This window comes from Armigeres subalbatus, chromosome 2 (genome assembly GCF_024139115.2).
Source record: "Armigeres subalbatus isolate Guangzhou_Male chromosome 2, GZ_Asu_2, whole genome shotgun sequence".
In the NCBI taxonomy this organism is placed as follows: Eukaryota; Metazoa; Arthropoda; class Insecta; order Diptera; family Culicidae; genus Armigeres; species Armigeres subalbatus.
In genome coordinates this window covers 96,338,924-96,366,248 of record NC_085140.1, presented here as the reverse complement: position 1 = coordinate 96,366,248, position 27,325 = coordinate 96,338,924, and the positions used below count along the sequence as shown (strand labels likewise).

The window sequence follows — 27,325 nt, the reverse complement described above, 5'->3', positions numbered from 1 at the left end:
TTCTTTTGATTATCAATAGTTTTCTTGGTTGAGTGTACGCAAACCATCACCACGGACAGGTAGGGAAAGACTTCGGCTACTTGTTGCTGATGTTGGTTTCCGTGGGAGTGCCATCCGATTGGACAAATCGGCGTTTGAATATTTGTTTACAAAATCACATACGTCCTTTTGAATAAGTACCCGAGAATTATTGCACACAAATTGCACTGTCGCATCCGTCCGTGGCCTCCCCCTTTTTGAGTAAATAACATTCGATTGCTTCGATTGCGATTGTCAAAAAAAGCCAACCTGTCTGGTGCGTCTGGTGAAAATACATAAATATAAACATTGCGCATGAAAATTGATTCTAACTTTCAAATTGAGGTGGAATCTAGTCGACCAACAGGTAAGTGAACCCATTAATTACAAACTAACTTGGTGGTCAACGTGAATTTACGTGTTTTTTTTACTTTGAAGGTGGAGAAATTTGCGGCTTCAAGTGGTCCACCGATGATAAACCTTTTCAGTGGAGACATTGGAGAGCTGCAGAAGGCAATGTTTTTCGGTGAAAGCACGCACAGTGGGCACTAAGTTGCCAGGAAGGATATGGATAATACGCTACTGTTCCCATTTCCAATGGACAGATACTCTGCTGACCGAAACCGAAAATTATATCGAAAGAAGAAAACAGAGCCTTGGAGTATCTGGTGAGTGTCTTGCTTTTTGCTTCTATACTTGTATTAAAGCCTATCAGTTACTTACCGTTACAGTTACCGTTTTCAGTCCAATTCCAAACATTGATTATTTGAAAACCAATGAAGGAAGCACACATTCTATTTCTTTTGTTAAATTAGCAAATGTAGCTGTAATTCGATTCCACTGATTTCACTATGACTGGAATTGGACAGAAAAACTACTACGGTAACCATATTTGATTTGTTTTTTTTTTGCCTTTTCACACAACTAAGATGTACCGGAGGCTATAATTTCCCTCCACAAAATAATTTTTAATTATTACTAACTAACATTTGGCGGTTTCCCCTACATATTTCGATACTTCGTTTTAAATTTGAATTAATGCAATGCTTTTTGCAGATATCATCACAAATATGGATATGAATAGAGATGAAGCGACGAGAATGAAACTTAAAGAGATGAAACATTATGTATTTACTCGTGCACATATTGGTATGAGAAATAAATATGAAAAACTCAACTGAAAATTTAACAGACTTGTTAAACTACATAACGATTGAGGAAGAATATGATGCTACCAACATCTGTTTCCAATTCCTTGCATATTCACAGCGATATTGCAGATTTATAACAATATCTACGATGCTTCAAACTATTCTTGAGTTCAGATCATTAAAGTCCTAATGCCAGGCCTAATGCTTAACGCAGCAAATTACGTATTTTTGCATTTATTCGTTCAGCCCGTGGTTTGGAAAACTTGGAACATCTTAGGGCATCTTTAGTATAAATTGTATGGGAGTTAGGAAATGAAATTGAAACTGTTAAAATGCCATCTTCAACAGACGTTATTAGTTCTAAAATTCGAACAGTTTCGTCGGGAAATTTATAACTGGAATACTGCTTAGTTGCATTTTTGCACGAATTTGCAACAGAATTTACTCGAGTTTTATTTTGTTCAAAACAATAGAAGACGACGTCATCAGCTACAAAAAATACTATTCCATCAACATCATAACAGCTTGACATTTGAATTGGCTTCGGAAGATTATTTTTTCGTTTTCCAGTATAAAACATGTGCAGCTTATAACTGCTACTGAAGATGCATTTGTTGTTTTATTTCTTTGATAGTTATAAAATGTAAAACTCGGGAAAGATGCCCTAAGCCAATACTGAATAGAAAATTATACGCATGGCCGCTAAGTGCCGGTATAGCAACACTGGGTTTTTATTGGTTTTGCACAGACCTGGTACAACAATTGGTTTGATATGCATGCATTGTTGATATCGGTTTTGTACCAAGCATAGTTGATGAGGTAATTCATTTGGTCTGAACTCCATGATGATTAGGAGAACCAAGAACATCTACAGAAGTATTCAATGCATCATGTTTTCCACCATCTCAGAAATAGCTTTCAGCACATTTTGAGGTCAGTTCAGGGAAATGTTTGAGCTAACAGTTATTTTGGGTATATAAACATGTGGATTTGGCGGCGGAGTGCCTGAGATATTGCTTATAGTCAAATCCGGGTCAATATGACCTGAACACCCTTAATTTGAATTATTTTGAGAATAGCAGGTAACTTTAAACACATATTTATTTACAGATATTCGAAAGTTTCCAATACGTGCCAATCATCGATTCTTTGAAGATGTTCTTGAGGGATAAACAGAACCGATCGATGGTGGCTAATGCTCACGTTGTTGAAGTGGTAGATAATTTGAATCCGAAAGTATACAGTTCGTATACTAGTGGGCAGTGTTTCGAAAACAGTCCCTATTTTCAAGTGAATCCTGAGGCATTACGAATTATTCTTTATGAGGATGATGCTGAGCCGTGCAATGCTCTGAGTTCTAGAGCTGGAAACAACAAGATTGCAGCAATGTACTTCAAGATTCAGAACATACCAACTCAATTCAATTCATCACAGAAAGCCGTGTTCCCTTTGATTTATGCCAAATCATCTGACGTCAAGCGGCATGGTTTCGGTAAAATATTAAACCCTCTCGTTGATGACCTAAAACGGTTGGAGCAAGGAGTATCAGTTTTCTTTGGATCTGAAAATACGTAATTAAAGCAGTTGTCATTGCAATGGCTGGGGATACGCTGGCAGTCCACGATCTGTTTGGCTTATTGGGACCATCTTCAAGTTTATTTTGTCGGCAATGCACCATCTCTCGAAACCTGTTCAAAGAAAATCCGTTCGAGCACAGGTTTCCACCAAAGGACAAACAGTGGTACAATTCAAACCTTGAGAAACTGAGAAAGAAAGAAATAAGTTCAAAGGATTGCGGATTGAAAATGGCGGGATGTGTTCTTAACGAACTGTCAATATTTCATGTATCGGAGAACCACACTTTTGACGTGATGCACGATTTGGCTGAAGGGATAATTCCTGTAACAATTCAGCTTGTCTTATCGTACTATTTGCGAGAGAAGAATCTAGGAATCAGTGTCGATTACATCAACCATCGCATCGCAACATTCAGTTATGGATTCCGAGACCGGAAAAATAAGCCGTCATCAAACATAACTGCACAAATGCTACTTCAACCAAATACTCATAGAATGAGGCAAACAGCATCCCAATATTTATTATTGCTGAGGGTATTCCCTTTCCTATTTGGACATAAAGTGGATGAAAACTGTCAATATATGAATTTGATCAGCGTTCTTATCAACATCACCAGAATAGCGTTTTCAACTTTTATTCCGGATTATCTATTGGCCGAGTTAGAAATGGATATACATGTATTCCATAATGTGTTTTTCCAGTTATTTAGTCGACGTCCAAACAAATTTCATCATCTGTACCATTATCCTGACTGCATCAAAAAGGATGACCTCTTGTACAATTTGACTGCCGAGTATTCGAAGGAAAGAATAAAAATATAAAAAATCAAATGAACAACGCTCGCAACTATAAAAATGTTTGCTTGAGCTTAGCCAAGCGTCAAGTATTTGCACAAGCTGTTGATATAGCGGAACGACCATTCCAAAACCGCTTGGAATACAAAACTGGAAAAATGATTCTTGTAAACGCATTGAAGTGCGCACGTTTGTTAGAAAATGATACAGATCTGGTTTTCTCGTGTAAAGGGATCGACTACAATGGTGTTCACTTCCGTCCCAACTGTATCATATCTATGAAAAACAAGATTTCGGAATTTCCATCTTTGGACTTATTCAAGAAATAATTCTAATCGACAAAAATCTTCTGTTTTATGTACAAGTCTGGGAAGTAGTTGGTTTCAATGACATTCTACAAGCATATGAAGTTCAGAAAACCAAAGAATATGTCTTGGCTGGTATGGACGAAGTCCATTGTTATACTACATTTTCATTTTGGAAGCAATATAATCAAGAACAGCGCTACATCTCCAGGAGGATATACAATAATGATTACTAAACACAGAATTAAACATTACTTGCAACAGACATTTATAGAGAAACAAACGTTAATATAAACTCAATTTTGTATGTATAGTCCACGAAGGCATTGCGGATATGGAAACTTTCATCGCATTGGACAACAATGATTTCTGTCGACTACAATTGAACACAGGCCAACGAAAAAAAATTCAAAAATACCAAACTCAGCTGCTTGAGAAATACAATGCTGTTCCTGTTGAAGAAGACACAGAAAAGCTAGAAGATATTATTGAAGAGGATTATCTGTCAGATTTTGAACAAGCTGGACCTTCTATTTCGTTAGAAAAGGTAACACAATATTAATTTCACTATAAGCTATTTTATTATCAAATAATTTTCTTTCTATTTCGCAGGAATTCGATATCGATTTAATTTTCAGGCAGTCTGCTGAAGGCTTGCGCATAATGGAGTTGCTCAGACAAGAAAATTCGGTCGACTCCAAATTGATCAAGTCTATTACAACGATTCTAAGTGAATACTTGGTCAAAAGATTCGGATAGTGAGTGAAATCATTTCAATTATCATCTTCATTATCATTATCATTATTTCAATTATCATCTAATTGCATATTGGAACTGTTTTAGTTCGTTTCAAGATTTTGAACAGTGTACCCTAATGACATTTCTATACCGTTTGTCACAGATCTAATTTAAGAATAGACCTATGTAGCCTTTGATATGCTTGTTCCCTTAGGGGCGATGTCCACATAGCGGTTTTTTAAGCTGCGTATACGCCGCGTCCACGCAAGGTACCCAGCATCAAATGTAGTAATGCACACGTATACGTGTGCACGACTACATTTGTTGCTGGGGACCTTGCGTGGATGCAGCGTGCACGCAGCTTGAAAAAAAAACGCTACGTGGGCATCGGCCCTTATCCATATACACAGATCTAAACTGATATGTACAGTATATTTAAGAGTTATATAGTTATATGACATTATGTACACTATTCAGTCTTCGATAATTCGGCACCAACATTTCAAAAGGGCGAAACTGCTATTGTAAACAAGAGCTTCTCACGTCCGTGGTAGACCGAGTTTGTGCCTATCCACATAATCCAGCCCCATTTAATGAAAGAAGGGGAATCGCTGCTTCTATCAGTGGTGTTGGATTGCGTGGGTGGGCTCATATTAGCCCATCAGGGACGTGAGCTCTTGTTTACAAAAGCAGTTTTGCCCTTTTGAAATGTTGGTACTGAATTGAGCTATTTAAACTAAAATGAATTAACTGATGTGCTTCAATTATCATTCTTGAAAAAGCTTTGTGCTCAAAAACAACAATTTTGTGTTAATGTATGTCTTTATGGATACATTCTCGATTGTTTAATTTATTCACACCAACACTGCCGTAATCTGAAAAAGTGACGTATACGCCATTTTCCAAAAAATGGTGTTAACGAGTACTACTCATCGAGCTCTTCAACAGAAAAATGGAAAACATGCATGTTGTCACTTTTCCAGATTACGGCAGAAAAGGCGCATTACCATTTAAAGTAATTTTGATTTTGTTTCAGCCACCCTAATGCGCATTACAAAGATGTAATTGCCAAATCCTTGGTACGAAGATATGAAATGTTGTCCACCAGTGCCGCCTGTCCTCAGGCATTATGGTTCTACCCTAACGGCCGAGGACCAGGCAAACATAGTGGGAAAATTCACTATCACATTGAGTACATGGTGAAAAAAGACAAACAACAAATTCATCAACCAAGGCGTCTCGGTGACGTGCATGATGGTGATGACATCGATGAGGCACAGGGCACTGCAAATCAGGATGACTCTTCAATAGTAAGAATACAACATAGATTAACAGACATAACACAACTCTTCGTACATTAATCTACCGGCAAATCCGATACCATTTTGACTCAAATTCCGAACATGACTCATATTCCAATCACTCACTTTTAAATGGCCAAATGGCTTTATTCGAGCAATCTTGAATTCATTTGTAGTCTTGATCCTCAGAACGGAAAACCGATGGAATTTTTAGTTTTAGGGTGCCAAAACGCCAGTGTTCGAAATATGAGTCGTTTTTGGGATTTGAGCCAGAAATGGTATATTATTTAGGCTTATTCTACGAGTGGAGTGACGTGAGATTGCTCGAATGACGTGAGAAGATAGCACCATTTGAATAACATGGTCACCTCACGTGAGAATTACTAAAATCGACTCACCTCACGTCACTCGACTCGTAGAATAAGCCCAATTATTTGGTTGAACTACCACTCTTAGCACACGACTTTTACTTCGCTTTGCCGAGTTATAAATGCCGATGTGATTCGTTGGCAATATGTCCATGTGTTGTGTTTAGTTTTCTAATAAAATAGCATTATTGTCTCACCATACATAATACTAAATCATTTATTTAATTTCAGATTGACAAGCTAAAGTACATTGTTCCAACTGACGCATCGCTGAATGCAATTATGAGCGACTGGGTAAAAACATTCGAAACCAGGAAGAAAATCAGGGACAGCGGTGACGATAGTAACATTGTTGACCAACTACTTGATGCTTTTCCTTTGATGACTGAATATAACGGATCGCTGGTAAACAATTTCAACCCATTTAAAAACATTTCAAACTAAACTGCACTAAATTTCATTTGGGGCGAATTTAATTTTCTTCACCAATTCTAATACAGTAGTAGAGTATATCATTATTATTGAACGTCGTAATCATTATTTCCAATGAAAACTCGATATACAAACATTGTTATTAATGTATGTGATGTTTAATATAAAGATACTGTTATCGTTAGTAATTACTTGTTTAATGTAGAATCAGAAAAGAAACTTTTTTGAAACGTATGAGCACATAGATTACTGCAACATGTAGGTAGTTTAGTAGGTGAATATACTATACTTATCGATATTATTTTCAACTTACAGATCACGGTGGATTTTGAACTGATGTTTCCCAAAGCTGTGGACTTCCATGAAACATGGGACAATTTTGAAACCAAAATTGTCACTAAACACCATAATCTGCACCCATACATCAAATCTCGTAAGTTAATTATAAATGAATCGCATAAATGTCGTTAAACAATCTTGAAATATTTTTATCATTACAGAATTTGTTCGAACACTTGTCATTGTGAAAAAGAAAAGTCCTTTACGTGGGGCCAAGTGATCAATCAAAGGACCACAGAGAAATCCGAACTTGCTTGATCATATCGCCGAAAGGATAAATGTATGTTCATAACGTACTATTGTGGAATTTAAGATATTTAGTATTTATGTGTTATTAAAATGAAGACGACATCGAACAATTTGCTTCCGGGTATTCGAAGACAAAGCAACCGATACTCGTCATCAAGGCACCAAAGTATGAAAATGGAGCATCATACTTCTTGTTCAACAGGTGTGTGTTTCCGACGGGGCATGACTTGCAGCGAGCTTTCTTGCTGATGGTCCAAACATACAGCATTGTTTTCAGTTTGAGCCTTCTTTGACCAATTATTAATTTTTTTTTGTCGAGGCCGTATTGGCCATCAATAACCTTACGACCACCGTGCATAACTTTATGTTTGCACTGAAGTGAATGTTTGATTTATAAATTCATTGTTTGGCTGTTTCTAATAAAAGATAAAGATTATAAATAATTGTTTTTTTTTACCATGAAAGAATAGCAATAATAATAACAATATGATCAATTATAATCAGCTGGTATTTCAGCAGTTTGGTATGTTTTGCTGAATTGATCCAGCTAAGTGCTGTCAATTAATACTACAATCCGAAATGCGGAATTTTCAGCACATGCTAGCAAAATACTGATAACTCAGTAAACATCTGTCAGATATGACAGCAGTTCAGATTGCTGAACACTTCGTTAATTTTATTTTGCTGAAAAGATTGCTGAGGTTTCAGTTCGGCAAAATTCAGTGAAACTTTGCTGAGTTTCAGTAGAAAAAAATTAGTGTGTATGGATTTTATTGTCAATAAAAAACAAAATTTCAAATATGCGAATGCCCAATTTTTAAAGCTTACATATTCATTGTGGGGAACAGCTCCTGGATTCCATCTCATGGCTTCGATGTTTATCTCATCTAAAACAAAGGAATGGAAAGGTATTCGATTTGTTTCTTATTTTTGTGATTTTTAGCAGTGAGCACGCATTTTGACAAAAACAAGCGATGAAATTGGTGCCGTTTTTCTTTGTTTCACGATGAGATGAAAATATGGTCAGTGAGATGGAGATCGGGTCATTTCCCTATTTATTGATTTCTTTGTTTAAGTGTTCGAGAAACTTGTAGCGGAAACATTATAATAGAAACATTTGTTTTTAGCCATTCGGTTGGCCATAGTGCGAAGTTCAACATAAACATTATGTTCTTGTATAATCCTATTATAAACCTATGAAAAAAAACACTAAGTTTTATGGAGGTTATGCGTAAGACAACTCTATGACCAAAATATCCGGTTTTATTACAGTTTTCAGAATTGGTTTTATTGGAGTCCTCAAGATAATCATTAGCCCACTCATAAGTTTATGAAGCTTTTGACATTTGCGGTTTTATTAGACGTTTTATTATGGGTTTGGAGATAACTATAAGTCTTCAAACAAAGCTAATCTTGCAGCATTGAACAAAGCAGCGATAGAACCGTAAAAAAACTTAAATAAATCCATGAAGCCTTGAAATTGTTACGTGGGAACCTACGCTGTTAAGTGAATACATACTCCTATTATTTTGCTAAAAAAGATAAAAACGTCCAAAGCTAAATAAGTTCAAATGAAATAAAATATATACAGAAATATAAAATAATAAAATAATTTACAATAATTAAGCTTTAATTCAATCTAAATCAGTGTTTCCCAACCGGTGAGACCGCCCTAATAAAAATTCCCAAAAGAATTACAATAGAAGTTATTGTGACAGTACGCTGAAATTAATAGTAATTACATTAAACTCTATTGTGGCTCACAATAGAATTACATTGAAGCCTATTGTTTTCCACCATAAAGTCTATTGTAAATGGCAGTTTTACAATAGAAAATAGGGGTTGTTATGTATCTTTACAATAAAAAAATCGATTTTTCTCGAACAAATTTTTGCCATTACAATTGAATTTATTGTAATTCTATTGCCGAAATTTCACTGGCAATAGAATTTATTGTACGTCTATTTGAATAACAAAATGGCACTTTAATTGGTATGATATAAAAACAATAGAATTTAATGCTCATCAATAAAATCTATTGTATTTTTATGATATTTTATTGCAACTCTATTGTATTTTTTATCCGGGCGTATCAAGGGGTCCGTGAGACATTTGCTCCAAATTTACTCATTTTGTGGTTTCACTATCATAAACATGTTTTTTTGTACAAAAATATGAGTTTCTTTGCTTTACTCAGAATCGGACTTTTTTTTGGACTTTTTCGGACCGCAACCATTACAAACTGGGCTGGATAATTTGAAAGAATCTTGAGCTATATCGAATCTATAGATCTCAACATACGTTTGTTTAAAGATCTCTTGTAAGAAAGTAGATGCTTAAAAAGATAAAAACGTCTAAAGCTTTTGAATTTCTTTTCAAATTTAATTCAAAATATTCGCCCAACGTTACAAGATACACCCAATTCTTTTTTTACACGGGTGGGTTTTAGTTGATTAAGACCTTTAGCGTTAATGCAACTATGAGTTAACCCCATGAAAAAATTCACAAAAAAATCAAAGAAAATTCAGGTGGTATTTAAAAAGCTGTGAAAGATCAGGGTAACCGGGAAATTAAAGAATACCCTGTAAACAAAATTGGATATAGTCAATTTGGTACGGCGGTGAACTTTATTTTATTGGAGCGTCAGCCACCTCGATTTCGTCGCCACCAATACAAACTCATGGTGGGTGGCTTACGTTGTTCTCTCAAGAGCCTCTTCCTATCATGTACTTTGACTTCGACGTGACGTGTTGATGACTAGTCCAATCCGTTTAGCTTCGCTTTTCAGTCGGATATAGGATTCCTCCATCCTCTTAAAGTTACTAACCATAATATCAATGTCGAAATCAAATAACTCAACGGACTTCATGAAAATCATACCGCTCGAGTCAATCCTTGCCCTTCGAATTACTCCCTCCAAAGCGATGTTGAATGGCAGCCACGGCATCACCTTGCCGTAACCCTCTGCGCGTTTGAAGGGACTCGAGAATTCCCTGAAGCTTGAACTACGCACATCACCCGATCGATGGAGGTAGAGAGTGACTTCCAAGTTCCTTGAATTGGGGCTTCCAAGCTTCCTGAAAGGCGGCTTTCGAGTCATTTAAGGGAGGCCTCTGACTATCTTGAAAAGACAATTCTAAGCCTCTTGAAAGAAGAATTCCGAGCCTTTTGAAGGAAAGCTTAAAAGCCTTTTTAAAAGTCTTCCGAGCCTCCTGAAAGGAGCCTTCCGAGCCTCTTGAAAGGCGCCTTTCGAGCCTCTTCAAAAGAGCCTACAGAGCCTCTTCAAAAGAGTCTACAGAGCCTTATTAAAGAAGCATACCAAGCAAGAGGCTTTTCCAAGCCTCTTAGAAGGAGGCTTCTGGGCCTCTTTATAGGAGGCTTCCAAGCCTCTTAGAAGGAGGCTTCTGGGCCTCTTTAAAGGAGGCTTCCGGGCCTCTTGAAAGGAGGCTTCCGGGCCTCTTGAAAGGAGGCTTCCGGGCCTCTTGAAAGGAGGCTTCCGGGCCTCTTGAAAGGAGGCTTCCGGGCCTCTTTAAAGGAAGCTCCCCGGCCTCTTGAAAGGAGGCTTTCGGGCCTCTTGAAAGGAGGCTTCCGGGCCTCTTGAAAGGAGGCTTCCGGGCCTCTTGAAAGGAGGCTTCCGGGCCTCTTGAAAGGAGGCTTCCGGGCCTCTTGGACGGGGCTTTCCGGGCCTCTTGAAAGGAGGCTTCCGGGCCTCTTGAAAGGAGGCTTCCGGGCCTCTTGAAAGGAGGCTTCCGGGCCTCTTGAATGGAGGCTTCCGGGCCTCTTGAAAGCAGTAATGCAATTTATCAACAATGCCTGCTGAGTGTGATTCTTTTGTTTTGTATTTTTCTATGCTCCTCTTTGTCTATGACGGTGCCTTTCAGTCAGAACGACAAAGCAGGAATAGCTTAGCAAACTCGGTTTGCCAACAGCGGGCTGAAGCTGATGATCATTCGGCGCAAATCTCCTGTCATTGTCTTTCAAGTGATAGTATTCATCCATGCATTTATATAGGGCCGTCGCATTCACACAGCAGCGTGTGAACTGAATAGACTGTCATTGCGGGCTGCGTGTGCAATGAGAAGAGAGGTCTTTTGTTTACTTTATCTTTGATTGTTGCTGCTCAGTTCTCACTGCTAGGAAGTGAGTGTGAAGAGGGAATGGTATCAATATCCAACAAATTTCAGTCACTGAGATTGAGAATTCGCACCTCTGCTTGAAAGGAGGCTTCCGGGCCTCTTCAAAGGAGGCTTTCGGGCCTCTCGTAAGTGAAGTAGGAGACACTGAGGACAGCCTTACTGTTGAGGTCGGAATACATATTTGTCAAAGGTACAATAAAGTGGTGGAATCAAATGGAATTGTACGAACTCGACTTATGACAAGTTTATCAATAAGTTATGATTGGAATTGTAATACATTCGCCGCCATTACGCATTATTATCCGAGGTACCCCCTGGGGCCAGCGAAGGTACCCGCAGGGGTACATGTACCCCAGGTTGAGAAACGCTGGTTTAGACGATTGACGTCGCTAGCTCCACGGCCAAGAATTCTCCTTCTATGAATCGGGAGGAATTAGGGACAAGTACGTGGCACTGATTTTTGACGCTCTTAGAATCATTCGTTCAACTTCGGTTGAACCAGAGAGGCATTCTCAGCAGCTGGCAATATTGCCAACGAAATCCGATATGGATTGGGAGATTATTCATTTAGTATGCTATGTCTACCTATGTTTTATTTTGCCCGAATCAACAAGCAATATTTTCTTCTTCTTCTTCTTCTTCTTCTTCTTCTTCTTCTTCTTCTTATTGGCATTACATCCCCACACTGGAGCAGAGCTTCCTCGCAGCTTAGTGTTCATTAAGCACTTCCACAGTTATTAACCGCGAGGTTTCTAAGTCAAGTTACCATTTTTGCATTTGTATATCATGAGGCTAGCACGATGATACTTTTATGCCCAGGGAAGTCGAGACAATTTCCAATCCGAAAATTGTCTAGACCGGCACCGGGAATCGAACCGAGCCACCCTCAGCATGGTTTTGCTTTGTAGCCGAATGTTATGTAACCAATGTTATGAAAACTCATATGTGAATATGTACATTATGTAGAAGATATTGATTTGAAAAATGTATTGGAGGTAACCACTTTCACTTCGATGGGACTCGAACCCATGACCCTACAGTACGCTAGACTGGTGCTTTAACCAACTAAGCTACGAAGGACCTCCGTCGGCCTTCGCAACCTAGCGGCTACTGAACGAGCTCGAGATTCCCAAATTGGACGCATAGTCAAATCACTCGCAATCCATTTCTCAAGCCAATACTTCCACATGTGTATAGTACACGTCCACATTAAAGGAGCGTGAGTATTTAGAATGTCTGTCTGTTATTACTGAAATTTTCACAAATACCGGTATTTCGCCGGTACTAACGGTATTGACTCCGCCAAATACCACATACCGGTATTTGTCAAAAATGGTCAATACCGACCACCGAAGTTGGTTCACAACAAATGAAAATGTTAAATAAATCCCAACAACTTATGTGGATCATCTAAGATTTATTCTATATCATTTAAAACTCATTATCAAAGTTCGAAGCAAAAAAAACAGCTTTGTAGAACAAAGAAACCAAACCCGTTTTTCTCAAAAAACTGGACTAGTTTTACCGGAGGACCATTCCCCCTTAAATTCTAGAGCTCCATGGTGCATAGTTTTGCATAGAGTTCCTCGCTGACACTCGGACGATGATCAGTCGCTTTTACCCTGGGGAACCAACGCTGTTTTGAGACGCACCTCCTTGTTGGATAGACCCTCAATCAGATTTGCATTTGCGAAGGAGCAAACACCCCCTGTCAGCATACGACCAAAATTTCCACTGGGGTTGGTGACCCAAATTTTCCTGAGATTACCCTTACCCCGGCTTGCACCACGAGGAGGTAGATTTAGGAGGTACTAGCCTAGAAGTTAAGGACTCAATAGGTCTTTTTAATTTCTTACGTTACACGAAGTATCAATGGTAGCTACAGAAAAGCTACATAGAAAAATCTACTTCTCCACTCATCGCAATCGAAAAACTCGGTCGCAACGAAAATTACGCGCCATTCATTCAAATAGCACGTGCTCTTTGTACTGCGGAGAAAATTTGCACATCTATGAGAGCCTTGGAACATGATCACGAAAGTTGTCATTTTGTTACAAGGCACAATACATGTAGATTTTTAAAGAAGTTCAGCAGAGGCCACTGTCAAATCTCATACCACATCCTAGGCAGGAATTACACTTTACAGCAAAAATTTTACACACGCCTTCTGCAAATGTCCACCAAGGTATGTAGTTAACAAGGTTTTGAGTACCAACTGGATCATCCACATAATGTGCATATCATCGTTCAATCATAAACTGTCCACCACCTGCAGTCAGTAGGCGCACAGCTGTAAACATGAAGAGCCAACCAACCTCGTCTAGCCTGTTTTCAAGTTCAATGCTGCTGGCGTTATGTACATTAGGGTGTTTCAGAAACAGACAAGAAACATTCCTAAAGAGATAAGAATAAGATGACTATTCCGGATTTCATCTCATATTATTTTAAGGTATTTAAGGATTAATTTTGAAGCCATAATTTTTTCCTACCTTTGATTTTCAAGAACATTGAAGCTCTCCAACTCTCCCGCAACAGCATGGGAAAAAGTAGTCGGTTGTCGGAACTTGACGTAAATTTTGATATAAAACAGTTGCGGTCAAAAGTTACGTCGATCCTTTTGTGTCGTTTATCACCGAAGCAAACAAACGTGTCTGTTTTACTTTACAAATAAGGTACACTGGGGGAAGTGGAAAAGGAAAAATCGATAGTGCATGTTTGAAATAGTGTAAAACCAGTTTAAATGATCTAAATGCGTTCAATCAAAATGGGCTATCAAAAACAGTCAATTTTGCACCAACTGTGCGGTAATTCATACCATTTTGGTCGCTTGAAATTTATGGAAATAGATTTCAAAATTAGGAGTTGTTTTTCCACTTACCCTAGTGGGATGGGGCAAGTGGAAAACCCATGTTACCTTGACCTTCAATAGTGATGAGTAGTTACACATAACTAAAATCAATACGATAATTACTCTGAGTATCTTTTGTGGAAGAATTTAATTACTTTTACGGAATAGATCCTCAAGGAATTCTCGTAATAGCTAGGGTGGGTTGATTAGGGCTTCTGGAACATCAAGTGTACGTAAAATTTATAGGTTCGCCCCAAAGATGAACTTTTTATTGGAAAAATGGGGCTTACAGGTTTATAAACTAATCAACTTAGTTTAACGAATTGAGATTATGTCTGTATGTGCATATTCGTATGTATGTGTGTGCGCAAAGCACGTACAAAATTATCAGCTATTCTTGAGCACTTGTCCTTAACCAATTTGTTCGCAAAAAAAATACATTCAACGGCGAAACTTGTTATAAATAAAAATAAATGTGAATTATAGAATATATTTACCTATCAGTGCTATTTTTAACTTTCTTATACATTTTTTTCATATGCAAAACATGTGAAAGGCATGAATACCGATAGGTGGATTAATCAGGCATTTTCTCATTTATATTAGTCCAATCACCACTGGAATCACAATGATAACAAAGAAGGAACATATTAAGATTCACAGCTATCGAAATAAACCCTGGAGGGAAGAAAAAAATTGCGTGATCCGAACATTATCCACTTCCCCCGCAGTGTTTCATACCAGGGGTAAGTGTAAAATCTTTGAATTATTTGCTTTCTTGGTACAAACCACTACCAATTAAATGGGATTAGTTTAATTGTATTATAATGGTCACCTGTTGTATAAATTCACTTGAAAAAGGGACAATTGGTGCAAATAAGAATTGATTTTATGAATGCAAAAATCAACTTTTTGCGAAACCTAAAATTATAGCTCAAGCGTTAATCGTGTTAGTGTATGTATTATACAAATTTTCACATAGTATTAGTGTGAGCATCAAAGTATATTCTTGCCTAATGTTATGATGTGGTAAAAACTGTAAAGTATGTACAATTTCAATTTTTCGAGTCGATTTTTACACTTACCCCCTTTTTCCACTTCCCCCAGTGTACCTTACAATATTTATTAATAAGTAAAAAGCTACTAAAGTTTTTTTTTGCATGGAGACCGTCAAGTTGCACATTTGAGCTTGAGCTTGATTGACTGCCCGTAGTTGCTACTCCATTATGACCAGATCAGCTATTCTTGCACAGAGAACCAACAGATATTTGCTTGAGACTAGCATTCATCTTCAATGTACAGTACGGGTGATCTCATTTGTTAGGTCACACTGGCGCCTGCCACGTCAGAATGCAAGTCAATGTAGGGAAAGGGAAGGAAATGATGATGCAATCATTCGCCTACTGCTAGTCGAATATAACTCTGCACTTGCCACGAGTTCATGCGGAATTTGTTGGAATATTTGGGATATGTTTGAGAGGCAGAGGTTCGTCTTGGTTAACGAACTGCCAATGTGACAGATAGGGCAACTGACAGAATTCCTTATTGGATGTAGGAAACGAGCTTTTTCGTTCATTTCCAAAATTCTAGCAGCTACTACTAGAATAGTCAAGTCGAGTATAGTATTGAAATGGAAACGGTATGGAAGTCCATTTCCAGTTCTAGCGATTGCTAGAACATGAGAAATATTGAGAAAGATACAAAGTAGAAGAATGGAACGGACCTGGGATTGAACCCATGACCTCCTGCGTATGAGGCAGAAGCAGTAGCCATATGACTATCAAGCCCGTCCGAGACCGTCAAGTTGCACATTTTTAGACAAACCAGATTGAGATATTTGCATAATTTTCTGTATCGCTAATAGGAAAATTCAGTCAACGGTTGATGATACTTTTCCACGCCAGTGTATATGATTTCCTGGCGGATATGCATTGGTTCCGAAGAATTCTCGATAACCACTTGACAGATTGAGATAAATTCTGTAAGTGAAAACATGTACGACTAACAACTTTCAGTGAAACCCAACATGGATTAAATTAAAACATGCGCTGAGAAGCTATAAACTAATCAATGTGACTTACTTTTTCGTGCGCATAATTTATTGATTGTATTTCATTGATTATTGTTAAACACGAGCACACATTTTTATTTTTCATAATGATGTTAGCAAAAACTATAATTGTTTGATACGTATGCCATCCGTTGCATGAATATCATTTGGCACTCTCAAGAAACCATTCTCGAATCGCAATATCTGGAAGCAATTCAGTAATGTTGTTAATAAGATTCAAAGCTTGAGCAGTATTGAAACACCCTAATCTGCATAAGCAAGTATGTAGCTATGTATCAAACAACTGGTGTAGCTGCTTTTCTATCACGCATTTCTTCACATACTGTACCCTGTGTGCCCGGGCAACTTTAGTCTAGTGCCAGTCAAGTGTGAATTGAAATTATAATGCTGCCGGCATAGTGCCTCACTTGGTTGGCATGACCGGTTTCCGGTATATGCCAAGGCAATGTGTGAGACGCTCTATCGATAACCTCGGCTTGTTAACGTTTGGGTTCCATCGATCTCTCAAATGAACGTCATCCTCAGAATTGTGGTTCCTTAATTGGTCAATATGATGTTTTGTGCAAAATGTCACAACTGTTAACATATATTGATTAAATTAATTGCGGCAGGTTAGTCTGCAGTCAACAGCCTACCAATTGACTTTGATGAGCTTGTATTCTGAATTTTATTTTGAGGTAGCCGCCAAATAGTCCATCATCGACAGAATATTCACTAGTTGAGGTTAGTAATTTTATACTTCTGTTTTGAGCCTGGTCCATTTAAACAAATATTTCGTATCGAAACATAAAATGTATCAATGACAAAGCAAGATTTTTTTTTCGCAATTATTCAAGCATGTTATCACAATGTAACGCTTATAGTGGGGGTGTGGACTCGGGAAGCATCAAAGCTCTTACACAAAAATTAGGAATTTAATTCCAGAAGCATGACAAAGAGGTAGGGGCGGGGGTTGAAAATAGTTATTTTCTATGTGACTTACTTCATGGATCTTTCCATATATTTATATTTCCTGTACAATACAATGCATTTGGAACCCTCAATTCATCGGAGTGCATTTGGAATACTTTATTAAAAGCTTTTGGCATTTTTTATTAAAATCTTTCGAAGGTACGACAATCAAACTATTTGACTCCAGTTCTTTCTGCTAAAATGGTAATAATTTCGGGTTTGAAAAGGTTTTCGGAAACACCATCAATCCTTATTTGCAGATTCCTCCACTTGTGCTGAATCTGCCTTCGTCCACTGTTCCGCCATTTCATATTCCGAGAAAATACCGTCAGGATGGGACTCTATTTTTAGTTTGTTACGTTCTGAAGCTTCTTTGATGTTTGCGTTAATTGGTGTCCAGGGGAACGGGTTCCGCTGGTCTCGGTTGGGGCTTGTTGCTGTTCGAGATCGGCTTCGGTTTGCATCGTCTTTTTGTACATACATACGTGCCTACATATGTCCAGCCCATGTGAGCTGAGCACTCCCTCCTCGCCTGTCACTGTGACTTTGGGCTCTGGTTGCGATCGTTTATTCAGGTTCCACCACGATATGATATTTTTGGGTACGATCGTTATTTTTTTATTCTCTCCACTCGGTCATGATGGGGTGTGCCCGCGTGCGCAAATTTGTGAAAGTTGAAATTAACTTAATAAAAAGTAGAGGGGATTATGGATCCCGCCAATCCGGTACATCGGGTCGATAATTTGGATAGTAAGTGGCAAAGTTCGTTTGTCGTTTCCTGTTTTGAATTTTGTTTTGCCTTGGCTCTTGGATCGAAGTGTTTCGAAAAGTCATTCGGTCAGACCAGGTAACGGTGCACCGTTCAGATTAACATTACGAACTTTAAAGCCCATTTTGACTTCAAATGGCAGTTATTTAATTATAACCAATTTATCAATCTGTAAAGTGACGGCATTACCGGAAGAGACCCCGTTTCCAGTACAGGTTCAAAACCAATGACAGAAATATTATTGGCAAGAACTTCTGCACTATTCAAAATTAAACATCTTTTCCAAAAAAAGAGAAAATCTGACTTCCCTCACAAGTCATCAATCAAGAAAAATTCCATTTAACTCCACTACATTATTGTACCTTTGACAGATACCTATTTCGACCTCAACAGTAAGGCCGTCTTCAATGTCTCGTACTTGACTCATACTAAAGTCGAGTCAAGTACGAGACACTGAAAACGGCCTTACTGTTGAGGTCGAAATAGGTACTTCTGCGTAGTATGGATAGTTTTAATCATTGTGTCAGAATTTGACTCATTTGCCATTAAATTATATTGAAATTGACGCGTTTAGCGCCAGATTGTTTTCGGAGTTGGCAGCACCCTTTCAGATTCCAATGAAACTTTCTGCAAATGTAGACTTTATCCACTTTTCAAAACCACATGAGCACTATTTTCATACATTCTATTTTTAATTTTACAATATTCGACATTTGAAGAGAGACCAGAGTAATTCAATCAAGGCAAATATTTTTAATTCTTATTCAAAATAAGAATACTACTATGCCTCTACTTTGACATCAGGAATAGGCACAAAACTGTGAAATTTCTCAGTATTTGCGTTATACGGGTTCATTCGAACATTGCGTAACGAAAAATTGATCCCTCTCGTACATTTTTGTTTGAATGATTTCCTAAATGTATATGTCAATCCTAAGTCCAATCCAAATCCATTCCAAATCCAATTTAAATCCAATTCCAATGCCAATCCCATCCAAATCCATTTCATTTCCAATTAAAATTCGATCCAAATCAATTCCGAATCCAATCCAAATCCAATCCAGATCCAATCCAAATCCCATCCAAATCAAAATTCAATCGAAATTTAATCCAAATCCAATCCAGACCAAATCACAAATCACAGTCCAATAGAGTACGCTAGACTGGTGCTTTAACCAACTTAGCTACGAAGGACCTCCGTCGGCCTTCGCAACCTAGCGGCTACGGAACGAGCTCGAGATTCCCAAATTGGACACATAGTCAAATCACTCACAATCCATTTCTTAAGTTAACACTTACACATGTGTGTAGTACACTTTCACATTAGAGGAGCGTGAGTATTTAGAATGTCTCACGGCTGTACACATTCTTCATCAGCAACTGTATTGATCCAGTGAGGTTGTGTGAGCTATTTACCAGTCGGTCGTCAAGCTCAGACCCGACCACAATGTTGGCGTTCAGGGTCCGCAGGTCCGATTCCACCGCGTGCAGCCAGCGTGTTCGTGGCCTTCCACGAAGTCGCCTGGTCCTCTGTTGAATATTGTTTTCGCTATTCTTTCTTCCGACATTCGCACTAAGTGACTGGAGTCTGCCGTATTTTATACGATTCACAATACTTTCTTCTTTGTATACTTGATACAGCTCATGATTCATGCGTCTACGCCACACACAATTTTCTAGTTACCCTTCGAGTATTGTATACAGGACTTTTCGCTGGAAACCCCCGAAAGCTCTCCGGTTCGCCTCTTTTAATGTCCATGCTTCATGTCCATAAAGGGCCACTGGTAGAATCAGAGTTTTGTGTAGAGCAAATTTCGTTTCCGTCGTTCCCCATGTACTTTGTCTTGGTAGAGTTAATGGTTAAGCCTATCTTCGCCGTCTCCCTCTTCAGTGGGACAAAAGCCTCCACTACTGCTCTGCGATCGATTCCAATAAGGTCGATGTCGTCAGCAAAACCCAGGAGCATATGCGACCGTGTGATGATAGTGCTTTAATCCGTCTAAGGACACAAACGAGGTTGACACTTCGTCTGCAATCCGAATACAGGTCGGACTCGATTATCCGGGATTCGATTATCCGGAATTTTAGACTCGATTATCCGGAGATTTTTTTTCTCAGATTTCTTTTATTTCAATTTTTTAATTTCGATGCTGTAATATACAATATGATTATTTTCACAATATCGGATGTATCTAGGTTGTGGGAGAGGGGTTGAAAAAGGGGTTGTTTTGTATATTGAAATTTAACTATAGGCTTATATATATATATATATATATATATATATATATATATATATATATATATATATATCAAATTCATGAATTCAAATGAATATATTACTGTTATATTAATACAAAATATGATTATTAGAAGAAATATGAACGTAGCTGGAATGGGAGGGACTGAAGTAGGGATGTTCTATTTATGTAATTTATGGACGTTCCATTCAGGAAAGCTGAGTTTAGGTTGGTTATGACTAAGGCGACCCCTTCCAGCTACCAGAGTAAATCTTCCAAATTTTCTTTATTTTTTTTTCTGAATAGCTTGGAAAAATGTTCTGAATTTCCATTGGAAGATTCTCTAAATTTCCAGGAAAAAAATCCTCATATTTCCTATTAAGAAGTTCGTCTGAATTTCTTGAATTTTTTTTTAATTCCACTGGAGATGTATCTGCATTTTTAAGGAATTTCTTCTGAATTTCTGCAAAATTTTCTTTTGAGTTTCCACCGTAAATATTTTTGAAGCTACACGGAAGTTCTTATGAATTTCCACGGAAAAATCTTCAGCAACAAACGGATACTGGGTTTATTATAAACCGACCCTCTAGGGTCGTCGAATTGAGGTGATGTCTGTGTGTTTGGGTGCAAAAAATCTAATCATTTTCTTTTGTTAATTATCCTTATCGGATTTACTTGCAATTGGTTCAATCCCCCTCCCCCCGTCAAACTTCTTGTATTGAACCTCTAAAAATTTTGTATGAGACGTCATGCTGCTCCGAATATCCCCCCCCCATAGGAGCGTAACGTACCTTGTGGATAGCCCCTAACAAGTTGCATCGAAATGGGAATCCTGTCCTATCATTCCATATTGAAAAATGACTGGATCGGACTATGGGCTCAGAAGCTATGGCAAAAATACTATTTTACCAGAACTATAATACCAGAAAGTCACCGATACCGCTAGGGGGATTAATCAGTGTTTTTCCTAAATAATTTCTTACTACACCACTGCAAACAAAATAAATCTTTTTTTTTTCGTTATTTAATTGTTGATTTTATTTCTTTGTTAGTGGTTCGATTATCCGCAGTGAAATAAAAATCGATACTCCGGATAATCGAGTCCGACCTGTACTTGATTTCGAGCCATCCAGCGTTGCACATATCAGCCTAATCAGTTTCGCCGGTCTGATATACATGGATACAATTGCGTTGCCTGCTCCATGACTAAAGAGTAGACTGGCCCAGGAAACAAAAAGTTGTCTAATTCCACGGGGCACCCCTCAGGATTGTGTCTTTGGGTGAGAAAATCAATCTCTGAAAATTTCAGCTCAATCGCTTGTTGCATAAGCTGGCGCATTTGATTTGAAGTTTGTATGGGGATTTCAGCCAAAATGTATAGGAAAATACACCTCCGTCACTCATTCGAACTGGAAATTGGTTCTGATTGCTCAATTGACCTCAGAATTGCAAAAACGGCAGTTGGTATGCTACAGAACAATTTCACAGAACATTGTATGATTATTGAATGAACTTTTATATGGGTTTCGGCTGATGCGATTCGATCAAAAAACCCAAAAATACACAAATCAGCTCCTAATAATTCAGCCGAAAATTATATAAAAGTTCATTTAATCATCATGCAATGTTCTGTGAAATTGTTCTGTAGCATACCAACTGCCGTTTTTGCAATTCTGAGGTCAATTGAGCAATCAGAACCAATTTCCAGTTCGAATGAGTGACGGAGGTGTATTTTCCTATACATTTTGGCTGAAATCCCCATACAAACTTCAAATCAAATGCGCCAGCTTATGCAACAAGCGATTGAGCTGAAATTTTCAGAGATTGATTTTCTCACCCAAAGACACAATTCTGGGGGGTGCCCCGTGGAATTCGACAACATTTTTTTCTCCCCATAGTAATCTGGGCCAGTCTACTAAAGAGTCATGATTTCATAAAACTTGTTACTTCTTGATATCATGACTACAATTCATGATATCATGACAGAAACTTATAGCATTTTTTCTTGAACTATTGTATTAACCACCAGAGGCGTTATCAAAATGCTATTCGCATTTTAAAAAATAAAATATCACGATTTGAAGCCATGTTTTCATGACTTTGAGTCACGATATCGACATTGAATCTTAAAAACATGATTCAGAGAAATGAAAACATGACTCAAAAACATGAAAATATGTCAAAAAAAATCCGAAATCAGCGCTACGCAAACTTGTTAAATTGTTTTTTTTTTCATATCTGTCTAGTTCTTCGTCGGGTATTTTGGAATGCAGTTGAGTGTCAACGAAGCAGCTAGAAAGAAAAAAGTTTCTTTCGAAAAAAAACCCAGATTAATCCACCTAGCTTTGGTGGTGCCTTTCTCGCATTTAGTTAAGGGCTTATATGATTCGATGTACCATTTTCTTCATAACTTTCAAACGCAATGATCGATCGTTATCAAATTCAATAGTGATCAACTTTGTCCCCTGTCGAATAAAACTTGTTGCGAGAAAATCGGTTAAGGATTACTATACGAAAAGTTGTCTAATGTTTTATTTAGCTTTTGTGCACACACACACACACACATACACACATACATACACACGGAAAAACAGACATGTGCTCAGTTCATCGATCTGAGTCGTTTGGTATATATAACACTATGGGTCTCAGAGGCTTCTATAAAAAGTTCGTTTTCAGAGTGAAATGATAGCCTTTCGGTACAACTTTGTTGTACGAGAAAGGCAAAAAGGTAAAATTTGTGTGCTGGCAATCCGCCGTCGCCATGCAGCCCAGTTTCGCAAAATAAAATTCTCCCGGTGGAATCCGAACCGGATAGGGATTAAAACGTTTTAATTTCACGTTTGTGTAATCAAATTGACTTCCTGTACGTGAATATAAAGTGTGATTATTTTGTCTTCGGTCTGAAATTGAATCGCGGAAGTGTCCGCTCCCGAGCCATCATTTTGTGTTAGTAAAAAGGGAGTGACACAGCAGAAAACGACGGGAAGGATGGTTAGGGAGCTTTCTTCACTGTACAGGGTGTTCAATAAGTTCGAATACACTTTCAAAAAATGTTTAAAAATTGAGATTAAATTATTTCTTTTTCCAGTTGCATTTCATTGAAAGTATTGTTTATAAGGAACGTTTGTAACATTTCTTTTGGAATGACCTCTATGTTGTACTTCTTCACGAGCTTCAAACGTTCCTAAAACCCATCGCAAGCGGCACGCACGGTCTGAATGGGCATTTCGTTCCAGATTTTGAGAATTACGTCTTGAACTGGTCCAAGCTACTGACCTTGTATTCGTACAGCTTTAACATAATAAAGGACCAAACAAAAAAGCTAAGAGGGTTCAAATCCGGGAAGCTGGGTGGTCGCAATCTTTTGTCCAAAAAGTCGATGAAATTGTCCCCACATTAGGCTAAAATCGCAATTTTCCTGTATAAAGAGTTATCGTCCTATTAGAATACGTAGGGCTCATCTCCGTCTTATCACCGGGCCACTGGGGGCATGAATCGTCCACAAAACCTCAGTTTTGAAGTACACAGCAATGATTTTGAACTTCAAAAACGGCTATTTATGATGCCCTAATCCATTTTCAACGCGCGTAATAAACAAACAACAAGTGACAGAATGTCGGCACCACACACACCCGATAGCTTATATATACCGCTAACGCTGACACACATACTTATACAGAATATCTACATTGGGCTTACAAACACAATGATCAAACAGTTGTATTCGAACTTATTGAACACCCTGTACAGTTCCTACTTGCTGACCTATGTACCGAACCTTATTTATTTATTTATCATCAGACTAAGTCGTCTTCCACCTGATCGATCCACCTTGCCCGCTGTGCACCTCGCCTTCTTGTTCCCGTCGGATTGTTGTCGAGAACGTTTTCATCGGTTTACTATCCGACATTCTGGCTACGTGCCCTGCCCACCACAGTCTAATTTTCGCAGTGTGAACGATGAATGGTTCTCCCAACGGCTGATGCAACTTGTAGTTTATTCGCCTCCTCCATGTACCGTCTTCCATCTGCACCCCACCATAGATAGTACGCAACACTTTCCTCTCGAAAACTCCAAGTGCGCGTTGATCCTCCACGAGCATTGTCCAGGTCTCGTGTCCGTAGATAACTACCGGTCTTATAAGCGTTTTGTAGATAGTCAGTTTGGTACGGCGGCGAACTCTATTCGATCGAAGCGTCTTGCGGAGTCCAAAGTACGTACGATTTCCAGCCACTATGCGCCTCCGAATTTCTCTGCTGGCATCGTTATCGGCGGTCACCAGTGAGCCCAAGTACACGAATTCTTCAACCACCTCGATTTCGTCACCACCGCTAGAAACTCGTGGTGAGTGGCTTACATTGACCTCTCTTGAGCCTCTTCCTATCATGTACTTCGTCTTCGACGTGTTGATGACTAGTCCAATCCGTTTAGCTCCGTGCCGAACCTGGATTACACAATTTCTAGAAAAATGAGCACCGTAGTCAATTCACGAATGCTGCCGACGCGACTCGACGGCGTACTGACAAGCGTCTTGGAACAGATGTGCAACCACAATTCACTCAAACATACTCTCGAAGCGTCTCCAAGCAACCAGAAGTTCGGATAAGAAGGGCTATTTTGGCTTAATCAGCTCTCATTTTAAGTAATTTTTTGTATGGTGGGAGCGTAAAAGTGAACTTTAAAGTTTCGTTAAAGATGCTTGGAACTTGATGTGAACCATAGTGAACTTTAAAGTTTCGTTAAGGATGCTTGGAACTTGATGTGAACCATAGTGAACCAATTAGTTCGGTTAAGAGTAAATTTAAGTAAAATCTGAACTTCTGGTTGCTTGGGATATAATCGAAATCAACACCTTACAAATGGTTATCCGACAGGCGTCCCTCAAGCAGATCATGTTCAAGTGCGTTCAAACACTGATGACGGCCCGGGAGCTCGTCGTCAAACTAGTGTGTACTATCAGGAGAACGAGCACGTTCCGGCACTGAAGGAGGCACGCCTGGAGGACTTTCTCGGTGCTCGCGGTAAGGTGTTGCACGTTGAATGGATGGGGTACATCTGCATGGACAGCCGTCAGTTCACGGCTGCCTTTCTCCAACAGGCTGACAATGGCCTTCGGATGGGGTCGTTCCTGTGCAAGTCTGGTTGACAGTGACTGTACGTGTTCAAAACCACACTCGCTGTTGAGGGCGAGCTATTTGCGATCATTACTAGAACTGGATTGATTACAGTGTACTCTTGCTTCAAGGAAGCGAATATCACATGTGCCCTAGCCCTGAACATTATCGATAAGTTGACGCAGGACCGTCAACAGGCAAACAGGTTGCAGAGCTCGGAATAGGACGATGCCAGTGCGAGTAGCAGTAACATAGCAATAGTAGCGGGATAAACTATTGGTGTAGCGGCAGCTTCCTCACGAGTAGCAGCACGTGTGCTCTGGCCGGTGGTGATAACGAGAGGCTTAGTAACATACCAAACAGTTTGCTCGCTAATATTTACCTGCAGATTTCGGTGCTGCACTTCCACCGGAGCGAGTACGACCTGAGCTACCAGAACACTCCTGACAAAATCATCGTAGTTCTCCGACAGGTGGCGAAATCCTGCGTCGTCAAGCGTCAATTCCAACTCGCCAGTATGCTAATGAAGCAAGCGGTCTGTCGAGCACGGACTTGCTTCGGAACGAATCACCAAAAGTACGTCGATGCCTTGCTCCATTATGGGTTCTTCCTGTTGAATCCAGGCTCGATAGCAAAGAGTGTAGCCGTTTACACAGAAGCGCACGGGGAACTGTTCCGACCTCCATCTCACTGAACATATATTCACCTCATCGCGTAACAAAGAAATACGGCACCAATTTCGTCGCTTCTTTATGTTAACATGCGTGTCCAAAGATGTAAAAAAAAATCACAAAAATAAAAAAACAATTCAACTACCTTTCCAATGCTTTGTTTTTGATTGAATGAACATCGGAGCCATGAGATAAGATCTTGGAAAGTTAGGGATTCTTTTTCTGAGATTTGAATATTTGAATATGGAATCGTGAATAACATATACCAGATTCGTAAATTATTTGTCTACTTTCAAGACCTTAGTTCATGATACCAGTAAGCATGCGTCATGATATCATGACCTACAAACTCAGTTTTTATTTCTGCAGCTCGGCAAAATCCGCACAGCCGTTTGCCCAGCAAAATTAAAATCTGATATCCTGGCAAAAATGGCGTTTGTTTGCTGGTTTTCGGCAATTATTTGCTGATTTTCAGTAATTTTGACAGAAATCTCGGCAAAAAACACCTTTGCTGGGGCTCGGCTGTGCGAATTTCGGTAAAAGTTCAATAAATGGCTTAGATCCCGGTAAAAAAAGTATGTAGATGGCAACTTTTCGTCAAATAAATCGGAATCATAACGCCAGATGCCAGATTCATGAATAATGATTTTGTTTTCATAACTTTGACTCATGGTTCCGGAGTGCATGGTTCATGATATCATGGCTCAGTTTGTTACTTTTCGTCATCAAATATCGATGCGTTACAGCAAAAAGAGTCATGATTTCATAACATAAAAACACACACTTTTCTCGAAATCATGACTCATTTGGCCACTTTCCAGTTAGTTCCAGATTTTTCCCGTGTATTTACGGACATTTTAATTAATTTTTGGAAATCTGTTTACTCACACCATGATTTTTTAATGATAATTTTTCATTTTTCAATGGAAAATATCTTATTTCCTATTAGGCTTTTCTATTTTAACCTTTTTCAAAAATCAAAATAACAAAGAACAAATCTGATTACATCTTAAAAAGAAACAATTACAATTACCAAACATTTTCAAAATTGCCAAACAAAGTACGTTAGTAAGAAATTTCAACAACAATTCGCTAATACAGATTGAAAACATATGATGTCAGGCGCAAACATTCAAATGAAAACGAAGGTTATTCTCACATCATACAGCTAAAAACGCCATTACGTTTGAATCGAAGTTACACAATCCTAAGCATTCCTAACAACTTATCGACCTAGTATCATCATCAACCT

At 38.6% G+C, this 27,325-nt stretch overlaps 1 long non-coding RNA gene and 1 pseudogene across 1 annotated transcript; both read left to right on the top strand.

Annotated features, from left to right (window-relative positions):
- The first annotated feature begins 284 nt into the window (after positions 1-284).
- On the top strand, positions 285-1,136 carry LOC134214746 (uncharacterized). The gene is made up of 3 exons (XR_009979889.1): positions 285-385; positions 457-686; positions 1,075-1,136. It is a non-coding gene; the product is annotated as an uncharacterized LOC134214746 (long non-coding RNA).
- Positions 1,137-3,923: 2,787 nt separating this feature from the next.
- LOC134209091 (uncharacterized) lies at positions 3,924-26,096 on the top strand (annotated as a pseudogene).
- The last annotated feature ends 1,229 nt before the right edge of the window (positions 26,097-27,325 follow it).